Consider the following 25,958-nt stretch of genomic DNA (forward strand, 5'->3'; position numbering starts at 1 on the left):
CAGACAGGCCCAGGATTGGCACGTCTTCCATTGGACAGCATCCCACAGACTAGGATTCAATTTCCTTTATGTATTTCATTCTCAAAATTCCCACAAAGACCCGGTGAATGGTGCATTTTTACCTCATTTTATGTATGAGAAACGTAAGACCCAGAAGCTTCTGATAAATGACTATAAATTCCCCAGAGAGTGCCTGGCTCAGCAGTATTCAAGGTGGGCCTGTAACCCCCATTTCTCTCTTACCCGTGCTCTATGTAACCCTCGAAAGGCTATTTTTCTTTTAAGGACTTATGGGGAGATCTTTTCACTCATGAAGGTTTTGCATTTTAGATTATTGTTCAAATTGTCTATTTCCCTTTTGATCTCCTGTCTAGTTGTTCTCTCCATGATTCCAAGTGTGACATTGATGTTGCCAACTATTTTTATTGGTCTATTTTTCTCATCATTTATATCAGTTCTGCCCCGTGTATTTTGGGGTCTCTGTTAAAAACATATGTTTATAATTGTTATGTCTTCTTCATGAATTACCTTTTTGTTATTATAAAGTGTCCCTGCTTATCTCTGATAACTATTTCTGTTTGAAAGCTTATTTTGTCTGATGTCAGTATGACCACTCCAGTGCTTACAGTTGTTTGCATGATTATTTCTTTTCCATCCTTTTACTTTCAGCTCATTTATGTCTTTGAATCTAAAGTGTATCTCCTGTAACATAGTTGGATCTTGTTTTTCTTATCCTGTCTGATAATCTGTGTCTTTTGTGTTGCTTAATCCATTAATATTTAATGTTAATATCCATAGGTTTGGATTTATGTCCGCCATTTTACTTTTTTCTTCATGTCTCATGTCTTTTTTTCATCAAATTTGGCATATAAAGCTGCATATTACAAAACTGAGGTTTTGGAATGCAAAATTTAATAGCATAAACCATTATTTTGCTTTCTTTCTTTTGTGTATGAATCTCTTCCAAGGTTTTCTGTAGGAGGAACTCGAACACCTCTTCTCCACATTGCAAGTCCTGCTGGGTTGCTCTGGGAAGGGATTAGGAAGGGAGGTAGGGATTCACATGCTTCTGGTAGAAGAGATGAGTTGTGAATAGGGAAATTCCCAGTAGCCCCTCAGCCACCATCCCCCCTCACCTGCATCTCGTCAGATCATTCTCTTCAAGTCACTTCAGGTGCATTAAGACATTGTTATCCGAATGGCAAAGAAATTCTCTTAGACCTGCCCATCACTGTTCACTGGGACCAGAGGGCAGTTCTCTGTGGATTACAGTCAGTCTAAAGCACCCTCCTTTAAAGCTACCAACATTGAGGCATCAGCCAAGGCTTCCCCGCCATGGACTTTAGTCCATTTCCTGAAAGCCACAGGCTTGTGGCAAATGATAACAGGGAAGCTGATTTGGCAAAGTGGAAAATATGATATTATCAAGTGAATAAAGCAAACTATTAAATTCTACTCCTTGTTGGGACCACCAGGAAAAACTAAGAATGCCTGTGGACAGGAGTGAGGGGTGGCATGGGTCAGACGCAGTTTTTGTCATAGTTTAGTGGTGATGTGCCTACTGCTTCTCTTTTGTTATACCTCCTTCATTAGTATCATAATTCTTTTTGGTTTTTGATGTAAGAATCAATTAAAAAAAGAAAAGACAAATTAAGCAAAGGCTGATGGAAAGAAGAGGTGGGAAGGGAAAGGGGTAGAGAGGGAGAGAAGACAAAGAAAGGGAGGTTCGATTTAATTTGGGCTGTAGGAAAAAGCTAATACCCTCAAGTTTTAAGCCAGCTATAGTTGATGAGTAATAAAGGGAGGTCCAATCCTCATTTATGTTTTAATATTAACTTCGTGTAGTAAAAAGCAGGGAAAAAGTAGAGTGTCATGGGGAGTTCAAGACCTAAAAAGGAGCATCTGAAACATAATCTAAAAAAAGGATACTGTGATTCCAATCCAAGGACTTTAATTTCACACAAGGGAGTAGGAAACTTCATGGCCTGTAAAACTTTTTTCACTTTTGGTTATTTGCCCTGCGGGGAGGAAGCTGGGGCTCATCTCTGCGTCCCGTCCCCTCTGAGCTCTGCAGCAGACGCTGCCACCGCCGCGCCTGCTCTGCCGGCTGCCCATGATTCTTTGCGAGGCCTGTGCACTACCTGTCACAGTCTCCTCTCCTGTGATTGCTGCTCTGCCTTGGCTCCTGTAACCTCTCTGTCAGAACTTCTGTCCTCTTAGCCCCCATGACCTGTTCTCACCTGATTCCCAAAACCAGTTGAGATGCTTCCACCTCCCTGGAGCCTTCCTGATCTCTGGACCTCATTTTAAAAGAGCGGCTGAGTTCCCTGAAGTTGTGTTTCTGGAGCTCTCAGACTCTCTCTTCCTGGGAGAAATGATCACCTGTTAGGTTGCGTCCTGGATACCTGTTAAGTGGGTTTATGTCGGGTCCTCTTAGCTGAGCTGGCCATTATTCCTCAGAATTGTCTTCTCTGAATAGTTGCAAGGCAGCCTGAAGCACATGTTGTGATGCAGAAGGCTGCAGCATGGGAGCAGCCTGCCTGCTCATAGGTCCATGCAGGCTGCTGTACCTGACCCTTTGGTTCACCCGGTCAGGTTGGGGCAGCTGCTGGTGGCCACTTTCGGGTCCTGCTGCAGCCCCTGCTCTGGCCTCTCCTACTAGAGATCAAAGCAGTTTCAGTTGGTCCTTGTGGGTCCTGTGCAGCCGTGGGGGCCACTTAGTCTTGCTTCCTATACTTGACATCTGTCATCCTCCCTGAATGCTTGCCCTGCCATACAGGCTCTGGACCACAGCCTCAGATGCAGAAACAGCAGCAGCAGCCCTACAGGCTGAGGAACCAAATCCCTGCTTGAGGCCAAACCCCTGCAAGAAATGTATTATTCTACAGTTACTGCAGTGCTGCTTGGCACTGGACCCTCACAGATGCCCACCTGTAAGCTGCCCAGATCCCTCTCAGGTGGGGCCAGGGATCAGCTCTGGTTCTTCTCTCTTGGCAAGTTTAGGCATAGGGCAGGCACTCACAGAACACAGGGTGGTTGTGGGGCCTTGATGTACCCAAGCTGGCTGTGATGGCCTTGCAGATCCTGGCTGAGCAGGTCTGGACAGAGCAAGGGCTGGCTGGCTTCCCATGGCTGGAAGAAGCCTTTTGGTTGTGGTTGTTTTGGGTTTTTGGTTCCCCTCATGGTGGGACTACTTGTCAGGCAGGTGCTTGGAGACAGGATCCTGACGATCGTGAGTCTTCAGATGCCTTCATCTGTCCAAATGGTTTGATGATGGCCTGTGCCCCAGGGCCAGGAGGGTGCCCCTGTGCAGGGCGGTGCTTCAGGCTGCCTGTGCTGCGCTCTCCTGGAGCTCCAGGATGGCTCCTTCCCCTTGGCTCCCTTGGACACAGATGTTTTTGTGTCTTGGTCTTTGAGATCTGTCCCCAGGCACTCCCACAGGAGGACAGACCATGGACGCTGGCCTGGTTTGTGGACCCTAACAATGAAGTCTGTATGATGCAGTTAGGTCCAACTGACATATGTTTTCTCCCATAACTCTGGCATGACCTCCATGCTGCCTCCAGTGCTGCTGCCCACCCTGCACACTCTCTACCCAACCCCAGTGCATTTCCTTGCTGATTATGGGGTGCCCAATTGGGAGAGGGGGGCAAATCATCCCCCTATGTGAATCTTTTCTGAGCTAGAAATTCCCAGTGTGACCTGCTGTGTTGAACTTAAGAATGAAGTCCAAATGTCATCAGCATCCATTGCTTGGCTCTGCTCCCAGGGCCTGAGAATAAAGCAGGACTCTGTGGTCACAGGCAACAGGCCCTGCTCACTGCCTTGCTCCACCAGGTGGATTAAACGGCAGCTCCATCTCCTCCTGCCCGCCTCAAAGCCCGGATCTACAAGGATGTCCAGGCCAGTGCAGCATCACAGCAAATGACCCCAGGCTTCCTTCTCTCCACTGTTTCATAAAGTTCTCTGATGTGCATGTTACCATGGTTACAGATCCATCAGAACATTGCTCTCCAAGTCATCAGAGACTTTCTGCTTCCCAGTGGCTTCCAGTCACTTTAGAAAGGGGCTTGGATGTCTAGAGAGGAGAGGGGATGTGGGCAGACATGAGACGACCACTGAATGATCTGTACTTCCAGTTTCGGGGCTTTTGGGGCTGGGGTGGCATTATGGCTCAGTTGTGTTCTCCCAAAACTTGTATGTTGAAGCCCTAACCCCCACTACTGCAGGATATGACTGTGTTTGGAGATAGAATCTTTAAAGAGGTGATTAAAGTTAACTGAGGTCATCGGGGTAGGCCCTAATTCAATACAACTGATGTCCTTCTAAGAAGCGATGAGGACACAAATGTGCATAGAGGGAATACCATGTGAGGACACAGGGAGAAGACAGCATCTATGAGCCAAGGAGCGGGGCATGAGAAGAAACCGAACCTGCCAGCAACCTGATCACAGACTCCCACCCCCAGAACTGCAGGAACAATGCAAACCTGGCCTGTGGTGCTTCGCTATGCAGCCCTGGCAAACTAGGACAGGTGTGTCTTAGTCCATTTGCGTCACTATAAAGGAATGCTTCAGGCTGGGTAATTCATGAAGAAAAGGGATTTACTGGCTCACAGTTCTGCAGGCTGTACAAGAAGTGGGGCACCAATATCTGCTTCTGGTGAGGGCCTCAGGGAACTTCCACTCATAGAGGAAGGCACCACGTGAGACAGGAAGCAAGAGAGAGGGGAGGAAGCGCCAGGCTCTTTTTAACAATCAGATTTCATGGGAACTAATAGAGTGAGACTTTGATACCATGAAGATGAGGATGGCACCAAGGTATTCATGTGGGAACGGCTACCATCACCCACACACCTCCCCCAGGCCCACCTGCAACATTGAGGGTCACATTTCAACATGAGATTTGGAGGGAGCAAACATCCAAGCCATATCAGGTGGTGACTGAATTCCTCTTGTGGCCCCACCTATGGCTTTGGTGGATTTGGTGCCCACTCAGTGAGTGCTCACTTAGCCCAGTGATGCTGCATGCACACGGCTCACTTCCCTTTCAACAGTTCCTGTGATTCTTCCTGATGTTCCCAGCCTTCCACCTTCACATTTTGGATGCCGCTGCTGTGTGGCCCCATCTTGCATGAGCTGCCTCCACTCAGCAGGTACCACCTGGGCTGCCATTTCCTCCTGGAGGGCCCAGGGGAGTGGGGACAGGGGTGAGAGGAACTGGAGCAGCGGATCCTGTCCCTACTTTTCCCTCCTTGCCCCTATCTCAGCCCAGTAATTCCAAGGTGGGACACAGAGGGGAGGCAGATGGAGGGCCAGGGTCCCAGGGCAGCCCCCATCACAGACCTAAGGGGAATCGTGCTTGAACGTGGATGTCATTGACTCAGGGTCTTCCTTTGTCTTCCTCATCTTAATACCTGGAGACAGAAAATTGCACTTGTCAGCCTTTGATGTTTTGCACAGGATATGGAAAAAAACAAATGTCGGCCTTCTTTGAGTTTAGTCACATGTGCAGCCAAAGGCCCAGGAGCGTGAGCTGTCTGCAGGGAAGGCAAAAGCATCTCTGTTCATCAAAGCTGCCCATTTGTCCAGGGGTTATGATAGCAGCAACCACAACTGACACTGTTATGATGAGTTATGGCTTCCTGGCCATGTTTTCAAGCATTTTAAAATTTAATACAGGTATTGTTGTCTCTGTTTTATAAATAAGAAATTAAGATCTGAGGAGAGCATCTTCTCCCAAAGTTCTCACAGCTGTGCTTATTTCTTTTTCTCTTCCTTTTTTTTTTTTTTTGAAAAGAGTCTCGCTCTGTGACCAGGCTGGAGTGTAATGGCGCTATCTTGGCTCACTGCAACTTCCACCTCCTGGGTTCAAGCAATTCTCGTGTCTCAGCCTCCTGAGTAGTTGGGATTAGAGGCACGCCACCACGCCCAGCTAATTTTTTTTTTTTGCATTTTTCAATGAGAGACAGGGTTTCACTATGTTGGTCAGGCAGGTCTTGAACTCCTGACCTCATGATCCTCCTCAGCCTCCCAAAGTGCTGGAATTACAGGCATGAGCCACCGCGCCTGGCTGGTTGTGCTGATTTCTAACCCAGTGTGACCATTGCCCCATCCACCTGGCCTCTGCCATGGTATCTCCCCAGCTCACCAGGCCCTTGGAACACCCAGACTCAGCGCACCTTCCTCCGTATGCCCTGTGAAGAAAGTGCCTCCCCAGATCTGTGAGAATGCAACATTTCTTTCCAGAGAAGCCTGTTTCTGACCCTGCTGGCATTGCCCTGCCTTTCTTGATCAGTACCTGGGGGATCTGAGTCTGCCAGGTGCCTGTCCTACTCTGCCAGCTGCACGTCTCACTACTTGTGCCTGAGCCCATCCTGAGGGTGTGAAGGATGGCAGCAGCTGTCTTTCCCAACCAGGGTCAAAAAATGCCATGCTTTTTCCAAGTCCAGGCCACACTAGTTTGATACTAAAGGGAAGTGGCAGTTTCTGAGAGTGATGGCATCTTCTTACAACTGCAGTGCTGAGAAATTGCTGGCCTTCCTTTCTCAGGAGACTTGATGACTTATGCATGAAATCTTAGCACAGCTCAGGTATTCTCACGGCTCTGCTACCTTTACGGCTCCCGAATAGCCCTTGGTATCCATCAATGCTGCCTGCCGGTGGCTCCAGGTGCTCAGGGTGGCTGAGTTGTAGCTTGTCCCAGCCCTGTTCTGTGTTGGTTGAATGTGGCGTGGGCTCTGCCTTGTGTTTCTGCTTTGCCTTCTGCTGGACAGGCCTGTAGCACCCTGTCCTGGACTCCAGCCCAGGTTAGCCGGGCACTGCAGGCCCTCTGAGGGTCCCACACCAGTCGTAGGCAGAATTCTGAGAGGCCTCACGATTCCCATCCCGTGTGTACACACCCCAGTGTAATCCCTTCCCCATGGTTGGAGGCCAGGCTGCAAATCTGATGGCCTTCCTGCCAGTGATGAGGGTACAAAGGTGAAGAACTTTGCAGATGCAATGAAGCTCCTTGATGAGTTGCCTTTGAGATGATCAAAAGGGAGATCCCCTGAGCCTTTAAAATAGCCAGGATCTTCCTAAAGAGAGAGATTCCAAATAGGAGAGGGATGCCCTGCTGGTCTTGGGGAAGTAAGCCTCGTGTCCCTAGGGGCCCTGCCTGGGTGGACCCAGGGAGAGAGGTGTGTGGCCTCTTGGCGTGGCAGGGAGCAGGTGTGGCCTCTAGGTGCTGAGAAGAGCCTCTGGCCATCGCCTGGCAAGAAAGCTGGGACTTGGTCATTCCATTGCAAGGAACTAAATTTGGCCAACAACCACATGAACTTGGAAGGGGACCCAGCTCCAGAGGGGACTGTACCCCCACTGACATCTTGATTTTAGCCTGGTGAGACCCTCAGCCAAGGACCCTGCCCGAGCTTCTGATCTACAGAAACTATAAGACAGTAAACACATGGTGTTTTAAGTTGCTGAGTTCATGGTGCTTTGTAACACAGCAATGGGAAACTAATACATTGCCCCAACTCCCTCTGCTCCCACCCACGGGGGTCAGATTTTTAGCACAGCTGGTAGGGTCTCCTTATTGTCTCTGCCACTGTGTGACTTCTAGATTGGCCTGCATACTGGAATCCCATCCTTCATACTTGTCCTAAGGGTTAAGCCCTGGCACGGGTGATGGTCCCAGGCCTTGGGCTACAGCTTATCCCAGGATGAGCCCCTCTGCCTCATGCACCTCAGTGAACAGGAGGAAGGAGCAGGCACTGGACCCCAGTGGTCCTTTTTCAGTGGGCTCTACTCTTCACGGCTCTGTTCCTAGTTCCCATCAGGTCATTTCTAGGAACTTACAGGAACCGCAAAACCCAGGCCTTCCCTAAAGAAGTTAAAGAAATATTACCATTTTTCCAAGCTCAGACCACAGTAACTTGAGACTCAAGAGGAGGGAAGATTTTTTAGAATGACAGTGCCTTCTGCTATCTGCAGGGTTGAGAAATTGTCATTTCATAGGGGGCTTGGTGATTTATTTCTGAAATTCTTAAGAGGGATTGCAATGAGAAGAGAAATGTCACCAAAGTCTCAAAGCTGCTGACCAGCTTATTTAAAAGTATGCAATATATTCAGCAAACACTTAGGGCAAACCACAGGAAAAACAGAGGATAAAATTAATTGCCTTATGAAAAATACTTGGAAATGTAAAGCCCAAAAATGTGTCAATAAAGAGGGAAAATGGAGTAAGAGTCCCCATTTGATCTCCGTTTATGCAACATAATAATTTTTAAAACTCTTTTGATCTTGATGTAATTATAGATTCATAGGAAGTTGCAAAAATGATGCACAGAGTTCCATGCCTTTTACCCGCTTCCCCCAGTAGTGACATTTTATATGACTACAGTACGATATCACAGACAGGAAACCAATATTGGTACATGCTATGGCTTGAATTGCATGTCTGAAGTCCTAACCACCAGTACTTCAAAATGTGACCCTTGAAAGTAGGGCCATTTCAGATGTCATTAGTTAAGATGGAGTTACAATGGAGTAGGGCAGCCCGAATCCCATATGACCAGCATCCTTAGAAGAAGACGGCATGTGAAGACAGACCCGCACAGGAGGAATGCCATGGGGTGAGAAAGGCAGAGATCTGAGTTATGCAGCTGCAAGTCAAGGAATGTCAAAGGTGGCCAGAAAACCACCAGAAGCCAGGAAGAGGCAAGGAAGGATTTGGACTTACAGGTTTTAGAGAGGGGTTCAGCTCCCCAGTCCACCCTGCTGACCGTTGGCAGAAGGTTTTCCATGGATGTTTGGCTGGGGAAGAATAGTTATCGTCAAAAAGACCTTCTGTTGTGTTAGACTGCTATATCCCCAGTCCTGCAGCTGCAGGAAGCAGGCTTTTCTTGGGACATGTCTGTCTGCAGTGGTTGGTGGTTCCAGGTTGCAAGCTTCTCCAGTGCTTTGGCTGAATTACATGGAAGCATAAAGAAAATCCAGGCACCTCAACATAGCACTATGTTGAGTCTCAAGGTCTTCTAAGTCCCAAGGTCTCTAAGAAGTCACCTTGCTCTTTCCACCTCTCAGAGTCTTCCTAGATTTGACTGTTTTTACTGTAGTAAAATATACATAACACAAAATGTATGATTTAACCAGTTTTAAGAGTATGGTTCTAAGTATACCTAGTATAGCACTAAGTACATTAACATTGGGGGGCAACCATCACCACCATCCTTCTCCAGAATGCTTTTCATCTTGCAAAACTGAAACTGATTCATTAAACACCAGCTCCCTATTTCTGCCTACCCCTAGCCCCTGGAAACCACCATTCTAATACCTGTCGCTATGATTTTTGAAGTATTTGTCCTTTTGTGACTGGCTTATCTCACTTGAAATAACGTCCTCAGAGTTAATCTATGTTGTAGCATGTGTCAGGACTTCCTTTCTGAGGCTGGATGATATTCCAATGCATGTACTGCATTTTGTTTATCTCCTTTGTTGATGGGACACTCAGGTTGCATCTGCCTCTTGGCCATTGTGAATAATGCTTCTATGAATGTGGGGATATACAGCTCTGTTTGAGTCCCTGCTTTTAATTCTTTTGAGTAAACACCCAGAAATTGGATTGCTGGGTCATCTGGTAATTCTGTGTTTAATTTTTTATGTTCAACTTTTATGTTATGTTCAGCAATTCTTTTTTTATTTTCAAGAGAGATGTCTAGGGATGAATTGGGGTTGCTCCACCTTGGCTGGAACTAGCAGGCTAAATCAACTTAAAAAATATTCTTCTTAGCTAAACCCCTTTTATAGAATAGTTAATGTGTCCCTTGAAATTTGTGTCAAGAACATGAACACACTTCTCCTTAGAATCCTTACCTGCTTCCAGTGCTCAGGGAATCTTCCTGAGGGATGATTTTGTTCCAGGCCTTCTGGTCAACTGCGGAACCTGAAACCGTGGAGGCAAATTATTTTCTTTCTTCTTCAGTGTGATTTTCCTTCCCCTTCATACAACTGCTAATGTGTAAGTAAAACATAGTTGTTACAATAAAGGCCATACTGACTCTTCTCATTTTTGAAGAAATGTTCATTTTCATTATCTCATTCATCCTCATCAACCACTGTGAAGGAAGCAGTCAAGGCCAAGGCTTTATCTCTACTTCATAGACAAGGAAATGGACTCGGAGTCAATTTGGGATGAGAATTCCAAAACTTCCCATGCAGAAGCCACTGCTCTTTCTTTTCAACATAATTCCCATATGATTTGATTAATGGAATGGTAAGAGCACCACTTCAGCATTTCAGACGATCGACCTCATCTCTACCAGTAGAGAGTGTCTGTTAATGGGGCTGTACCTTGTTCCCTAGCCTGGGAACTGTGGGAGAAGGGAAAGGACGGAGGGAGCATGCTGGTGGATTGAGAACGTCTGGTTTTAATTTGGCATTGGGAGGAATCTTAACTCTATTATCCAGGTCTGTAGTTCTCTTTCTGATTTATCATTGGTGCTGCAGTAGTATATCCTGGAGTAGGACATTAGCGTTAGTAAAAACTGAAGCACCTTTCTTGTGAATACTGTGAATTTGGGGTCACCTCCAACGGGAGATTGTGCGTGGGATGGTTTAGTAGTAGATCAGCTTACATCAGGCTAGGGGTAATAGAGCCAAAGGCAGCAGGAGGGAACAGAAGAAACCCCTGGGCACTTCAGCTGATGGACACATTTGAGTCTAAGAGTTGTTTGCCCTGCCTGGGACTAGGATGTTGACCAACTGATCCCATAAAACTCTCCAAGCAGAAGGTCAGGTGAAGACTCAGAACCCTGCCTCCCAGAGCATGATAAGGTTTGATCAGGATGTGCAGGCTGATTCTCAGCCTAAGGGTCCCGTGAACCTACAGCCTTGCTCTGGAGCCTTCAGTCTCCCTGGATGGCAAGGCCGAGTTCCCATGGAAATGCCCAGCTGTAGTTGTGAAGCAGACTCCACGAGTAGTTTTTCCACCTATGTCAGCGTTCTCCCCATGTTATTATGAACTACGCTATGTCAGAACACCAACTCTCAACTCTGGGAAGACAAGTGAGATGTCAGGATTTCTAAGCAAGAGCACCCTAGCTACCCCTCTTAAAAAAAAAAAAAAGATTTTCTACTTTGTTTTCACTGCTAGACATGCAGTAGGTTCATCTGCGTCATGAACAGCTTGTATAACTTCCTGCTCATTTTCCTAGGCAGTGCAATAGTTGAGTTCTCTCTTTAATGACCTCATTAAATGAACAAGTTTGGGTTGATTCTCAGCTTCTTTCTATCCCTTATACAGTAGTCTCCCTTGTTGATAGTTTCACTTTCTGGGCTTCCAGTTACCTTCGGTATGGTACAATAAGATATTTTGAGAGAGAGACCAAATTTACATAACTTTTATTACAGTATATTGTCATAATTGTTCTATTTTATTCTTAGTTATTGTTGTTAATCTCTTACTGTGCCTAATTCATACATTAAGCTTTATCATAGGTCTGTATGTATAGAAAAAAACATATTGTATATAGAGTTCCCTAAAATCTGATGCTCAACCATCCACTGGGGGTCTTGGAACGTATTCCCATGGATGGGGAGGGGCGGCTACAGTAATAGGAATGAAATAAGAGTGGAAATTTAGTTCCTATTGCAGTCTTTAAACGCAGAAGATTATGAATAAAATCTCAGGAAATCATGTGCTGCCCCTGAAGAAAATGGCTTCTTTTGGTCTTCCATTTGTCACATTTTCAGCCTCCTAATGTTGCAGGACTTTTCTTTAGTTCAGCCAAAGATGGGGTTCTTTGTCCCATGGCCACAAAACTTCAGGCTTGCAGACAACTTGAATAATGACTAAGACAGGGTTTTATTACGCGAAAAGGAAGAAAACGGGGAAACAGGGACTCTCGTAGGGTCAGAGTCCCTACTAGAGCGCTTCCCATCCGGCCATTGGAATCCCAGGTTCCACACAGGAAGAGGAGGGGCCCGGCTCCTCTCCATTGCAAGCAGCGTGAACCTCCCGAGGCTCAGCCCCAGTGCTCGGGTAGGTTGGAGTTTTTCAGGGAACCCCTGCCACCTGGATGCCTCATTAAATAATGTGGTAGCCAGCACCAAAGTGTTAATGCACCAGTGTCTAGCTTTGGGGAGTGTGACATCCAGACATCGGGTGGAAGGGCCAGCCTGTCCCCATGATAAGGCTCCTGACACCCCTCCCACTCTCCAATCACAACAGCTTCTGATAGGTCCCCCATCTCCACTCTCCCAGAGTAAAATGTATGGGCATTCTGCAGAAGAGAGTCCCTTGGCTCTCGCTTACAGCCTATTTAAGAAAAATTTGTATATGTTTAACCAACTTAGCAGACTCGAATAGAGGAAAGAGGCTACATCTTTATGGCAATTAATTTTTTTTTTTTTTTTTTTTACAAAATATTATCCAAAATAATGAAAATATTATAAACAACCAAAATGGTGACTGTGGTAGGATGCATGATGGCCCATCAAAATGTCCACATCCGAATCCCCCAAACTTGCGAATGTGTCATGTTATGTTGCAGGAGAGAACTAAGGCAGCAGATGGAATGCAGATTGTGAGTCAGGTGACCTGGGGATGGGGGGAGGGTCCTGGATTATCCAGGTGGGCCCAATGCAGTCACATGTCCTGACAGTGGGAGAGAGAGGTGGAAGGCTCGCCATGCAGTGCTGTGAAGGCTCCAGCCTTGACGAGCTTTGAGGGTGGAGGAGCAGCCCCTAGAAGCTGGACAAGGCAAGGACAGTTTCTTCCTGGGCCACACGTCTATTTCAGTCTAGTGAAACTGACTTCAGATCCCTGACCTCGGGAACTGTAAGATAAAAAAGTGTGTTGCCACTGAGTCTGAATAGCCCTTGTCCAAAATGCTTGGAACCAGCACTGTTTCAGATTTTGGATTTTGCATTTTTTCACATTTTGGAATATTTGTACATACATATTGAGATATCTTGGGGATGGGATCCAACTCTAAATACAAAATTCATTTACATTTTATATACATCTTGTACACATTGCCTGAAGGTAACATTTATTATTTAACATATTGTAAACTTTTATTATTGAAATTATTTAATTATTTTAAATTAGGAATGCTCAGCCTATAATTTGTTATATCAGCAAGAGGAAAATAATACAACATAGCATAAAGCCTGATTCCTCAAGCTTTTAGGACAGGTAAGATTGTGATTGTAACTTATGTCGGAAAACAGACGCTTGAGTTTTCTGGGGCAGTGGGCGGTGGGACGCCTCTGTCCTTGCTCTCTCCCTACCCTGCACACGCCTGCTGCTACTCTCATCAGTGGGTGGAGTTCATTTCCTTTTCTCTTTATCAACAGAATGTGGCAGAATTGGCCGGAAGCAGAATTGCCTGTTTCCAGTGAGGCCCCCTTGCCCTCTTGGAAGCAGTTGCTTTGTAGGAAGTCTGAACACCTCATAGGAGATGGAGGCCTGGCCAGTTCCTGTCCGCTGCAGCCGCCCAGCTGAAGGGGGTCCAGACACGAGTGGAGCCATGGTGACCTCCAGCCCCAGCAGACACCTCCACACCGTGCAGGGCAGACCAACCATGCCACTGAGTAAGCCACATTTGCAGACTTTGAGCAAATAATGATTGAGCACATTAGATCATTTATTAAGTTTCTCTCATACACCAAGTGCTGGTTGGATCCCATGCTTGTTGGTGACAGAGCTGCTGTGATGCCAGTCGTGCATTCCCTTCAGCCTGTGAAGGAGGAGCACCATGAACTAGCCAACTAACGCGTGTCTAAATCACGTAAAGGGAACTGAACACCAGAGAGCCACAGTCACTTTCCGAAGGTCACACAGCCAAGTGCAAATGAGGCCTCATCCTCAGGGCTGGGCTCCAGGCCTGCTGGGCAGGTTGGTTACTGCTGTACAGAATTTCTATTATCCTAAAATTGCTTCAGACAAGCACCAAAGGACGTCCCATAGTTCTGTTTGACTAAGGTTTACAAAGTTAACGTTCGTACTTTCCACTCTATTTTTCCACTCTTTAAGGGTCCAAATTTTCTTGGTGTAACTGCATATAAAAGTTTAACTATTACAGAGATAACCACAAAATTTGATTAGGCTTCAATGAGTGGAAAACACTGTAGTCCAAATAAATGCAGAAATCACTGGTTTGGGAACCAAGGGCTAAAATGCTCCCAGCTGTGGCAGTTCCTCTTTTACCTTCTTTAAGTGAATTTGCAACACAGAAAAAGGCTGATGAAGCAGAGACATTGATTATCAAAGTGGCTTCACTTCCCAGAAGCATTCTGATGCAAGATAGAATCCAGCTATGCTTAATCACCACATGCACAGCACTTTCTGAAATGCTTTCTACATCTTTGGGTAGATCTTATTTTCTCTTAATGGAGGGGTTTTCCCAGGCTTGTTGGGGACATAGTCTTCTCTGTCCCCTTCCCTATCTTGGCTTCTTCTTTGTTTTTATTGTGGTAAAATACACAAAACATGATGTTGACCATGTTAACCATTTTTAAGCATACAATTCAGTGGTATTAAATATACTCATAATATTGTGCCCCCATCACCACCATCCATCTCCAGAACTCTTTTTATCTTATAAAATGGAAACTCTGTACTCATTAAACAACAAGTCTCCATTCTCTTCTCCTGTCACCTCTGGCAACCACTGTTCTTTCTGTCTCTGTGATTTTATGAGGTACTCTGTGTACCTGATGTCAGTGGAATCATACAGTATTTGTCCTTCAGTAACTGGCTTATTTCACTTGAGCATAATGTTCTCAAAGTTCTTCCTTGGTATAGCACATGTCAGCATTTTCTTCCTTTTTAAGGCTGAATAATATTCCATTGTATGTATAGACCACATTTTGCTTATCCATTTATGTGTTGATGGACACTTGAGTTGCTTCCACTTCTTGGCTGTTGTGAATAATGATATTATAAACAGGGATATGCAAAAGCCTCTTCAAGTCCTTGCTTTTAATTCTTTTGGGTATGTACACAGTAGTGGAGTTCAGGATCATGTGGTAATTCTGTGTTTAATTTTTTGAGGGTCTGCCATACTGTTTACCAGTGGCTGCACCATTTTACATTCTTTGTGCAAACAAAGCACAAGGGTTCCAATTTCTCTGTATTCTTGCCAACATCTGTTAGTTTCTGTTTTCTTCCTGGTAGCCATCCTAATGGGTGTGGAGTGGTGTCTTGGCTCCTTCTAGACAGTGGATCTCTTTGGAGTCTATACCTGCCAGCCGGGATAGCTGTCTACTGGCTGCTCCTTGGTCCTGTGGAGCTTTGCTCCTGCACTCTGCCAAGCTCTGAGTCGGGCCTCTGTCTGGGCTGCTGATAAACACCTGTCTTCATGCTAAGGCCTCGCTGACTGGTTGAGCCAACCGACTCCTCCAGGGCCTGCCCAACACCGATGGGTGCCTGACCCAAGCCTGGAACATCTTGCTGCCTTCTTGTACTCACAGCTTAGGAAGCAAAAAGCAAGCCAGGTGTTCGTACTTCTCTGCTGGGGACATAACAAATGGCATGACAAATATTAAAACAATAAATGAACTGAAAAATAAATGAATTGGCAATTATTTATTATAGAATCATCTGAGATGGTACTTCAAAGTATTCCCCCCCTTAAAAAATAAGGATATTTTATACGGCATGAAGAGTCAAATGTAAAAGTAAAGAAATGAAAACAATCAGACGGAGAGAGATGAATATTTATCAGATTCCAGGATGAACATGGGCTTTGTAATTGTAATGCTTTGGGGAAAATTAATTCACCAGAAGCACCCGTGGGAAGAGCATGGTAATTGCTGAAAATATGCCTGATAAGCCACTTACGGGGGAGGGAGATCCCCTTAGGAAGAGCAAAGGGATTGCAAAACTGCCTTCCAGAAAGCTGGGGACCTTGCTAATGAGCTGACCTCATGTTCTGCTAAGAGTTGATAGATGATTTAGGGACAAATAGCAGGCACTGTGCAACGGAGGGGAGGGAATTTGAAGTTTTGGTGGGATTAAGGAAGATACCCTCCAGGGAATTCATTTGTATTTCATAAAATTTAAAAACTTCTGAAAACAGCAACAACAAAAAATGTACCATGAGCAGAAATAAAAGTACTTAAGAAACTAAGAGAAATGTTTGCAGCAAAGATGAATCAGGTTTAGTTAGTGTATTTTCAGGGCTTGCTATGAAAGGCACTCAGACTCCTGAAGAAAATTGTTCAAGGTCATTAGATAAGTCAGGGGAGAAAAATTGCAGAAGATGGGAGGATTTTATTCAGGGAAATGGGGGATGAGAGAGAAGAGAGGGCGGGCTGATAGGAAGCTGGACTCCAGGGAGAGAGAGAGAAAGTTGGGAGGGAGTGTGCTGGACACCCTGGGGATTCCAGGAGCCCCAGAAAGAGGACCCCCCAGTTCCAGGAGCTGGGCCTTGGCCTCCCAGTCATGCCCTGGTGAGCGGGAGCCATCTCTGTGCAGTGTGGCCTCTGTCCCAGTGCAGTCTGGGTTTCCCAGCAGCAGTGGGGCCTGGGTCATCTACACTTTCTGTGGTTGGAGTCTGGAGGTGCATTTTGTCGGCCAGAACAGATGTGACAAGAGAGTCCCAAAGGAAGGAAGGCAGATGGCTGAGGAGCATTTCTGTAGGGTGCCCTCAGCCATCTGAGACAGCTTCCCACAGCAAAGCTCCGTGCCGAGGTATAGAGACCTTCTGCGCTGTCCTCAGGGCCTAAACTATGTAACCCCAGCCGAATAGTAGATCTCCGAATCTCAAGCACGATCCCTTAGTGCACCTCCCCATCCTGTGGTTGTCCAACCTGTGTCTGACTACCTCCCATGACAGGGCGCTCTTTCACTTCTGTGACATTTCTGGACACGTCTTGAAGAGCTGTGTGTACAGAGCACCCTTAACTAACTCCATCTTAGAGAAAGACTCCATTTTATGTTCACGGAGCACTTTACCAACAAGGATAAGATGTTTTGTTTAATAAATAAATTTTAAAAATAATGACTGCATCCAACAAGATAAAGTCATAAACAAGAATCCTCTTTATCTGTTCTCACCAGAGGACTGACTAGAAAAGATTAGGCCTTCAGCAGCCTGAAATTGGCCATCCTAACTGACATCATCTTGCAGTCACTTGTGATAAGAGCTCGGCATCTGCTTCCAAAGGCTCTGCTGCATCACAGACTCTGCATTGCAAGACCAATGGGCCACCCAGCCTAGACCAGGGCTCCTTTGGTCTTCTTAGCTACCCCTAGACTGGTTCGTTCACTTTTTCTTCTCTCTGTTTTGCCTCTTGATGCTAAATGTTACTTTGTTTGTTGTTGAATGTTTAGCCTATAACATTCATATATTGATTAAGTACACTACAATGTATGGTGTGCAATACTGACTGGCTTGTGGGGTGACTTGAGCTTGTATGCCCAGGGCTATGTGCCCATGACTCCCTAGTGACTGGGAAGTGCGATGGAGAATTGCCTTCTTGGTAACTCCATGTAGCTCATGGCTTTTGTGATTGAAATAGCTTCAATAAAAGCCTGATATTGTGGAAAGACACACACGTGCATGGACCTGGTTTTTTCTAACCTTGTACCACTCATGCCATCATGCAACTCAAAGCAGAGTCCATAGGTCACAGATCTGCCTGATCTCTTTAGAAATGCGGAGCATCAGGCCCACCCCCTACCTAAAGAGCGAGCGAGAATCTCCCTCTTTGTAGATCCCAGAGCTGTGCATACACATTGCAGGGTGAGAAGCAGTTCCTCAAGGTGGCTGCTGTAGCCTGGACTAGCATCTGCTCCCTCCACCTCTTAGCCTGGGTCTTAGTTTTGCTTTGTGTAACCACATGCAATGGCCTTGCTCCCTTCTCTCCATAATGGCACAGTGAAGAAGTGCCATCGCAGTCAGTTTTGGTCTGGCTAAGGGTCCGCCCCTGAAGGAGTGAGGAGTGCAGGAGTTCCCACTTCAGGTGGGCAGAGGTGGGGTAGCAGCGGCTGGCTTTGGGGATGAGGTGAAGGTCTTTGTGCTTATGATTTAAGGATTGAGGGGAAGAATGGCCCAGATTGTCAAGGCCTTGAATGTCAGTCTGAGTACTTTATTCTGTGAACAGCAGACAGCGCAGGTGTGGGAGGGTGATGTCCACATGGCTCTCCAGCCTGGATCCCGGACCCTTCTCCTCAGCCCGGGACCCAAATCCTCCATCGCAGCTCCTCCACCCTGGATGGCTTCCAGGAACCTTGCTCTGGACTGAATCGTGTCCCTACAGTGTTCATGTGTGGAAGCCCTAACCCCAGTGCAGCTGGATTTGGAAATGGAGCTTCTAAGAAGGTAAATGCAGTTAAACGAGGTCATGAGAGCAGGGCTCTCACCCCATAGGATTCTTGTCCTTATAAGCAGGGACACCGACTGGGTGAAGTGGCTCATGCCTATAATCCCAGCACTTTGGGAGGCCGAGGCGGGTGGATTACGTGAGATCAGGAGTTCGAGACCAGCCTGGCCAACATGGTGAAATCCTGTCTCTACTAAAAATTCAAAAATTAGCTGGGCGTGGTGATGGGCACCTGTAGTTCCAACTACTCGAGGCTGAGGCAGGAGAGAATCACTTGAATATGGGAGGCAGAGGTTGCAGTGAGCTGAGATCATGCCATTGCACTCCAGGCTGGGCAACAGAGCAAGACTCTGTCTTAAATAAATAAATAAATAAATAAGGAAGAAAGAAGGGACACCAGAGAGTTCTCTCTGTCTCTCTCTGTGAAGGCACAGTGAGAAGGTATCTACATGCCAGAAAACGGCCTGCCATGGAAACCAATTCAGCTGCGCCTTGATCTAGAATTCCAATCTCCAGAGCTGTGAGAAATTGAATGTCTGCTGTTTCAGCTGCCCAGCCTGTGGTGTTTTGCTGTGGCAGCCTGAGCTAAGACAACCCAAAATGCAGTGTCTTCTTCAGATAACTGAGGATTTCTCCCACAAAACCTCCCCTCCTCTGTGTTCCTGGTCACTGACAGCACCACTGCACACCTGCTTTCCTGGCCAGGAAGCCCCTGACCTCTCCTCCTCCTCTGTCCCCTGCATCTATATAGTCACCTCATGGTGCAGCTTTACGTCCTCCTGAGCCTGTCTCTTACCCTCTGGCTGCTGCCTGGGTGCAAGCTGCCTTAACCTCCAGCCAGCGATGGCAGCAGCTTTCTAGGTGACTTTCCTGCCCCTAAGTCCTGCCTGCAGCCCCTCATCCCACCCTATATACTGTGGACATTTTTCCAGATCCTTCTAAAAAGACTCATTTGACGAAGTCACCCCACCATCACACACTCCTGGGCTCCACTGCTGCAGGAAGAGGTGCAGGTTACTCTGCACAAACACGCTGGTATTGACCTTGCCTGCTGGCCTCTCAGTTCACAGAGGCCATTCTTCCTGCCCTTCCCCACCCTCCCAACGCACATGACCAGTGACCCATGGCCCAAGTCTGCCAGGGTCCCTGTCTTGCGTGGGAGCCTCTGCACATGTGCTTTCTTCTCCTTGGAGTATCTTTTCCTCCCCCACCTCACCTCATTACCTTCCAATCCCCTCACCTTTGAGCCTCAGCTGAGCTTCTTTAGGAAGTACCTCCCCACCTCCCGGACTCCAAGGCAGCAGTCTCCAGGCCCCTGTGGCTGCTGAACTCCTGAGATGTGGCCAGTGCCATTGAAGAAGGGAATTTCTAAGCTGTGAGTAAACTATGCAGCAGATTCATCTCAATTTTATGTCTATTATATATAGAATCTTGAATAACAATATTTTAGATACATTTAGTTAAAAGGTATTCTTAAAATTCATTTCACATTTTTAAACTTAAAAAAATATAGCCACAAGACAATTCAAAATGATGTATGTGGCTCACCTTTGTGACTCATGTTATATTTCTATCAGACAGTGCCTTGGTCCGGGTCAGATGTCCCTCCCGTGTGCTCCCAAAAGGCCCTGTTCTTATTCCTGGTACAACACATGTCAAACACCCTGTAATCACCAATCCGATCCTTTGACCATCCTCTCCAATAGGGACTGTTTCCTGAAGGGGTGTCTGGTGTCCTGATCAATGGGACATCCCTGTCATATAATCACAGTAACTCACACAGAGGGGGTGCTCCCAAAAGATCGATGGGAAGAGGGAGGGAGGGAGGGAAGGGGAAAGCAGCATGGATCTGAGCACATAGGAGGAGGCAGTTGCACACTTGGGAGGCTCTGAGTGGGCAGCTTCGGGGAGCCTCCCAGGCTAGGAGGGTGAGACACTCTTACTGGCCTGGATCTCGAGAAGGAAGCCTCCTGGATCAATGACTAGAGTAGGTTTCATGGCAGCCGTGATTTCCTATCGCAGTGAATAGCCAAGTCGTGTTAGATGTTCACTCGTACACATCCCCAGAGGCCTGGAGGAGGAATGCTTGATCTCCTAACATAATCCAAAAGGTAATCTTCTAGACACTAGTATTTCAGGGAAAAGCACCTTCTTCCTCATCTTTTAGTCCATACGATGAAAGCATAATGGATTCTGTAATTTATCCACCTGGCAGGCCTTTTTTATATTTTTTGGCCCATAGGCCATAAATCAACCTGGTTCTACTTACGTACAGCAAGTCTAGTTTGCAAGGGAAGGTGGTGCTCAGATGCAGCCTTCCCTGGAGTCATTTTGGGGGAGAAGCCTAACTATGCTGACAGCTCTTGCCTGGACAGTGCATCCCATGTGGTATAATTAAACGCACACCCTGCAGATCCAGGAAAGGTGAGTTGGGTGGGTTAAAGGAATCCATGCAGTGGGTAAGACATTACATACCATACTTGTTATCATTTTCTTCAACATAGTGGAATCAGTCTACTGACAATTTATACAAAATGCATGTCCTAAAATGAGAAGACAAGATTATTTCAAGCACACCTAAATTAAGTAACACATCTTTATAAGTGGTCTAGCTCTACACATGGGCTCCAGGTATCATTGCCTGGGAAACTCTTTCCTTATGGATCATGGGAATAAATGGATTGTACAGATTTTTTCAGTTGAGGTTTAGTCAGAAATTCTAATCTAGGTATTTTGAAGACTAAGATGTTAATACAGGCCATTAGAAGCTTAGACAATCCTCAGAAGCCTGGGCTTAAAGGACCAGGGCAAGTCCTGAAGGGTGGAGTTCTCCTTGGTCTCGGACACCTGCAGGACCCAAGTGAATCCTCTCAGGAGGCTGCCCAAGGCACTGGGAGCTTCCATGTACACCTCAGGGCCCGCAGTCCTGAAGCAGGGTCTTTCCTGACAATGTTTCCTGGCAGAGGAAAAGCCCCATGACCTCTGCTGTAGGGGAATTAGATGGTTTCTCTTTCTCTTTGGCCATCCAAGTTTTATAGAAAGCATTCTTGTTTCTTGGGGGATTCAACTGAAGTTTAAGGGACTTGAGTAGACGTATAGTTTCCAGGCTTTATCCACTTTGGTTTGGAGTGAGGGAGCTCAAGTGGGAAAGGAGACATATCTGGAAGGTGCCTGAAATATATAAATGGTTTTTAATTTATTTATCCACAGTAGAAAATTTGTTTTCATCCTGATTGTAAATTTTTATTTTTTTTCCCTTCAAATCACAAACAGGATTGTTAAGACTTATTAAGGTCAGAAGCTGGCCCCAAGTTGTACTAGACTTACAGACCTCTTAAAAACTTCAGCCTTACCACCCATTCCCAGGGCAGGAAGGTTATTGCACCTCTTGTTTCCACAGATTCTGCATTGCTGCAATGAACAAGAGCATCATTTCATAGAGGTCCAGCACATGTTAAAGCAAATAAAATGTAAAGCAACACTTTATAATGGCATAGATGCTAAATTATAACTGTTTTCATTTTTGCCTCCCATCCTTAATGTGAAGGGTTTTCATTACATGATAGCAAAGCTTGGTGTTGCAAGATAAGTGGGAGCTGGTCAGGTGGAATTTGGGGAAGGCAGGGTATCCTACCATCAAGAGGAGTTATATACTCAAATCATGGAGACTTGCAAGAGTCTTGGGGAACCATGGGTAGATCTGCACGACTGAATCCTCGGATAGGAATGGGAAGCATGAAGGATGAGATGATGACAGAGGCAAAAGCTAGACTCTGAGTTTTAGATTTTTATCCTAAAGGCAAAGGGGCCAAGTAAATATAAGGCAGTTTTTTGTATTCTAGGAGCCCAGAGTCAACCTAGGGATAGATAGGTAATTTAAATACGATATAATAAATACGAGGAGAACTTCTGCATTTCACATTCCAGAGGATTCTATTCATATTGCAGTCTGTAAATACATGTCCTGGGATGCAGTTCACAGCCTGCACAGCTGCCTATGCTGGCTCTGGTTGCTAAGACAGTTGTAAGCACCAATTGCTATGTGCATACATTGAAAGGAAGACCTAACTTAGCATTGACTAAGTAGAGAAAGTTTCCCAGATGGTTGATATCCAATCTGTGACCTGAAGTATAAGTGGGAGTTAACAATTTGAGATAGGGAGGAGCCAGGGAGAAAAGGTTTTCAAGACAACAGTTTTAGCATGTGCAAAGGCCTGAAAGCATTAAAGGATGCATGCAGTCTGACAAGCCCCTAAAGGGCATGACGGCAGAGGGCTGGTAGCAGTGTGCATGGGTGGGGAGAGATGCACTGGAATATAGGGAGTTGGAGCCCAGAAAACAGGTGTAGACCAGAAACAGACGGAGATCATCAGCCTTCAGGTAGGGGCAATGAGGAGGGTGAGTTGTAAAGATGGGAAAAGGATGAAAGATGGAAGCCTGATGCATATTAACATAAGGGGTAAGGATGGGTGGACAAAAACTTTATTTGGCCAAGACTGAGAGTCTTCTGTATGCAGCAGGAGGAACAGGTGTCCAATGTTGCTTTATTTCAAAGCTTCACGTGGATTTAGCTGCTGTGAAGTCATTGATAACTTTTGAGAGAACTGTCTTGGGGGTGTTTTGAGGTAAGAAGGGCACTGAAATGAGTTAAGGAGTGATGGAGCATTCTTTTTCTGTCTCTCTTTTTTTTTTAGATGGAGTGTTGCTCCGTTGCCCAGGCTGGAGTGCAGTGGCATGATCTCGGCTCACTGCAACTTCTGCTTCCTGGGTTCAAGTGATTCTCCTGCTCCAGCCTCCCAAGTAGCTGGGATTACAGGCGCCTGTCACACACCCAGCTAATTTTTGCATATTTTGTAGAGACGGGGTGTCACCATGTTTGGCCAGGCTAGTCTTGAACTCCTGACCTCGTGATCTGCCTGCCTTGGCCTCCCAAAGCGCTGGGATTACAGGTGTGAGCCACCGCGCTCAGCTGGAGCATTCTTTAAGAAACTGGTCAGTGAAGGGAGGAAAACAGATAGTAGGTAAGGTGAGAGAAAGAAGATCGAAGATTTTTTGTCCCCAGTTAAGATTAGTGTCATTTGAACACATTTATGTGACCCTGAGAATGACCTGCCAAAGAGATGTCGGGAACACAGGAGAGGGAGAGGAAATCCATGAACCAGGGTCTTAAGCAAACACATTCTGGGTGAGAGAGTCAGGGAGGGTGCTCTGCCTGGTGTCCAGAAAACAAGTAGAATTTATATTCAAAAGTTTCTTAGCTAAGCTATGGACTGGAGGAGGGAAGGGCAGGCACTTGAGGGAGTTCCTTCCCCATATCCATCAGATTCTCCAGGAGATAGACACTGACATGAAGCTTTGCATGCAGGGTTTGGGGTGTGACTTCAGGAACAACACCTTGAAGAATGAAGGAAGCGGGAAAAGATGGAGACATTGAGCTGCAAGGCAGCTGCAACAGAGGCGTCAGACTATCCTACAGGGAGCTCTGGACTGGCATGACACTTTAGAGTCATTCTGCCTTGAGGCAGAGGCATGCTTTTATACACATATGTCAACCAGTCACAATTCAGGTTATTTCTGGGGGGCGGCATGATTTTGGGTGAGGGAGCTCTTTGTGCATGTGGAAGTCCCAGAGAGGAATTCAGTTGTGAGCTATCAGCAGCCAACATTTATAGAAGCTGGAATGATGAGTGCCTCAGCCCTGAAGGGAGCCTAGATTGCAGACCACAGTCTCCACTGTACACTTTGTTTTCCATGTAAACTAGTTAGTCATGGGAGTAATGAAGGAGAAGTGTCCAGAATACTGAAAGTGGTGAAAGTTAGAACTGGTTTTATTTTAAATAAAGCAATCCTCCAAGGACCAGAAAATGGGGGTTATTATGGAAGCAAATTTGGAGACTAATAATTTTATTGGTCTTAGTCTTCATGCTTATGTGAGTTACTAGCAGTGCTCAGCACCTCAGGAAAATTATAGAGTCAACCTCATTTAAGGTCAGGTGAAGCAGAAACTTATATTTTATTGTTAAATTTGACCCCAAAACGTGCATCTTCTGATTGAAGAACAACTCTTAATAATTCTTCCTATATAGATGCTCTAGTAGCAAATTATCCCAGTGTTTACTTGAAAATGTATTTTTCCTGCTCACATTCTTAAAAGATACTTAAAAGATACTTTTGCTAGATATGGAATTCAAGATTGATAATTACTTTCTTTCATCATAGTGAATAAAGAATTCCATGTCTTCTATATGCCTTTGTTCCTGCTGAAAAGATAGTCGCTTCTGAGATAGTCTTCTGTATTTATTTTCTTACCTTTAAATTATTTGGTTTTGATATTTGTTACCTCTCAAATCTGTCATATTGCTTTTTATAGCTTTCAATTCTCTCTTGAAATTTTCAAGCTTGTCCTTTCCTCTCTGGATGCTGGAATTAAAGTATCTGAGGTGGCGCTGTGCCAGGTAAGGGCACTCCCCTCTGGACAGCCAGGAGAGCCTTAGCCCTGGGACCCATGTGTAGCCTGCATGACACTGAGGTAGGCAAAAGTGGTGGATGGGATGGGAAGGGATGAGAGAAAGCCAATGCCGCAGATGTGCTCTTCACTGCATGAGTGAATGGACTGTAGAATGTGGAGGGGAGGGATAGGTAGAAGGGAGGGATAATGGCAGCCAGTGGGTAACAGATGCTGCAAAAAAGTGATACAAATGAGCAGAGTGAATGGAGAGAGCAGAGAATGGCAGTCTCCTGTCTGTGCCTGAAGTGGGTGGGGGCCCCTCTCTGTTCACCTGTGGAGAGCAGACTATGGGGCAGTGGGTTTCTTAGAGCAGTGTCACATTTCAGAACAGGAAGGAGAGCTGATCTGCTCTGCAAAGAGGCCAGAGCCTCAGCTGAGACTGTCTACACGAAAGGAATGCACTAGATACAGTGGTCAAGACAGTGATGGAGGGATGAGGTAGGGAAGGAGCAGAGCATCATGGCTAGAGGACATAAGGCCATCGGGAGCCAGGGAGGAGGCCAGAATGTGAGGATATGAGCAGCTGGGATCACTGGCCTTGTGTTGTTGGGTGGCTAAGAAACCAAAGAAAGCTTGCTCTGAGCATGTAGGGCAGTGGACCCATTAGCTCCAAACACGCTGACCTCATGCTGCAAGCAGCCATGGTCCCAGGTGAGTGAAAGAGGATGCACTCGTTCTGGACACCCTTACTTCCTGTCAAGGAGCAGCCAGAGGCCTTGTGGGATTGAGATGGGGTCTTCTGTGTGTGGGAAACAACGCAGAGGAACTTAACATTAATAACCAGAGGGATGGCTTATTAACAAGCTGGCAAACTCAGCCTCTTCAATAAAATAGAAGGTTAAATTCATGTCCAAAGCTGGTTGTGACTGAAACTTGTGATAATGTATATGAACACTTTTTAAAGACATATTACAAAAGTGATCAGAATATCATCTTCTGTTTTAAAAAAATCATACTTTATAAACCAACCAATAAATTGTATATTAATTTGAAGAGAAAAAGACCTTAGAAATGTTGAATTCTTCCTACAATGCTATTTTAAAAATAGCTAGAGCTGTTATTGAGAAACTGTCTGTATATGAATGACAATTCCAATATATACAAAAGATAATAAAAAGAAGACAAATTCTCTGTCC

Source organism: Mandrillus leucophaeus, unplaced genomic scaffold (genome assembly GCF_000951045.1).
Source record: "Mandrillus leucophaeus isolate KB7577 unplaced genomic scaffold, Mleu.le_1.0 Scaffold197, whole genome shotgun sequence".
NCBI classification, from domain to species: domain Eukaryota; kingdom Metazoa; phylum Chordata; class Mammalia; order Primates; family Cercopithecidae; genus Mandrillus; species Mandrillus leucophaeus.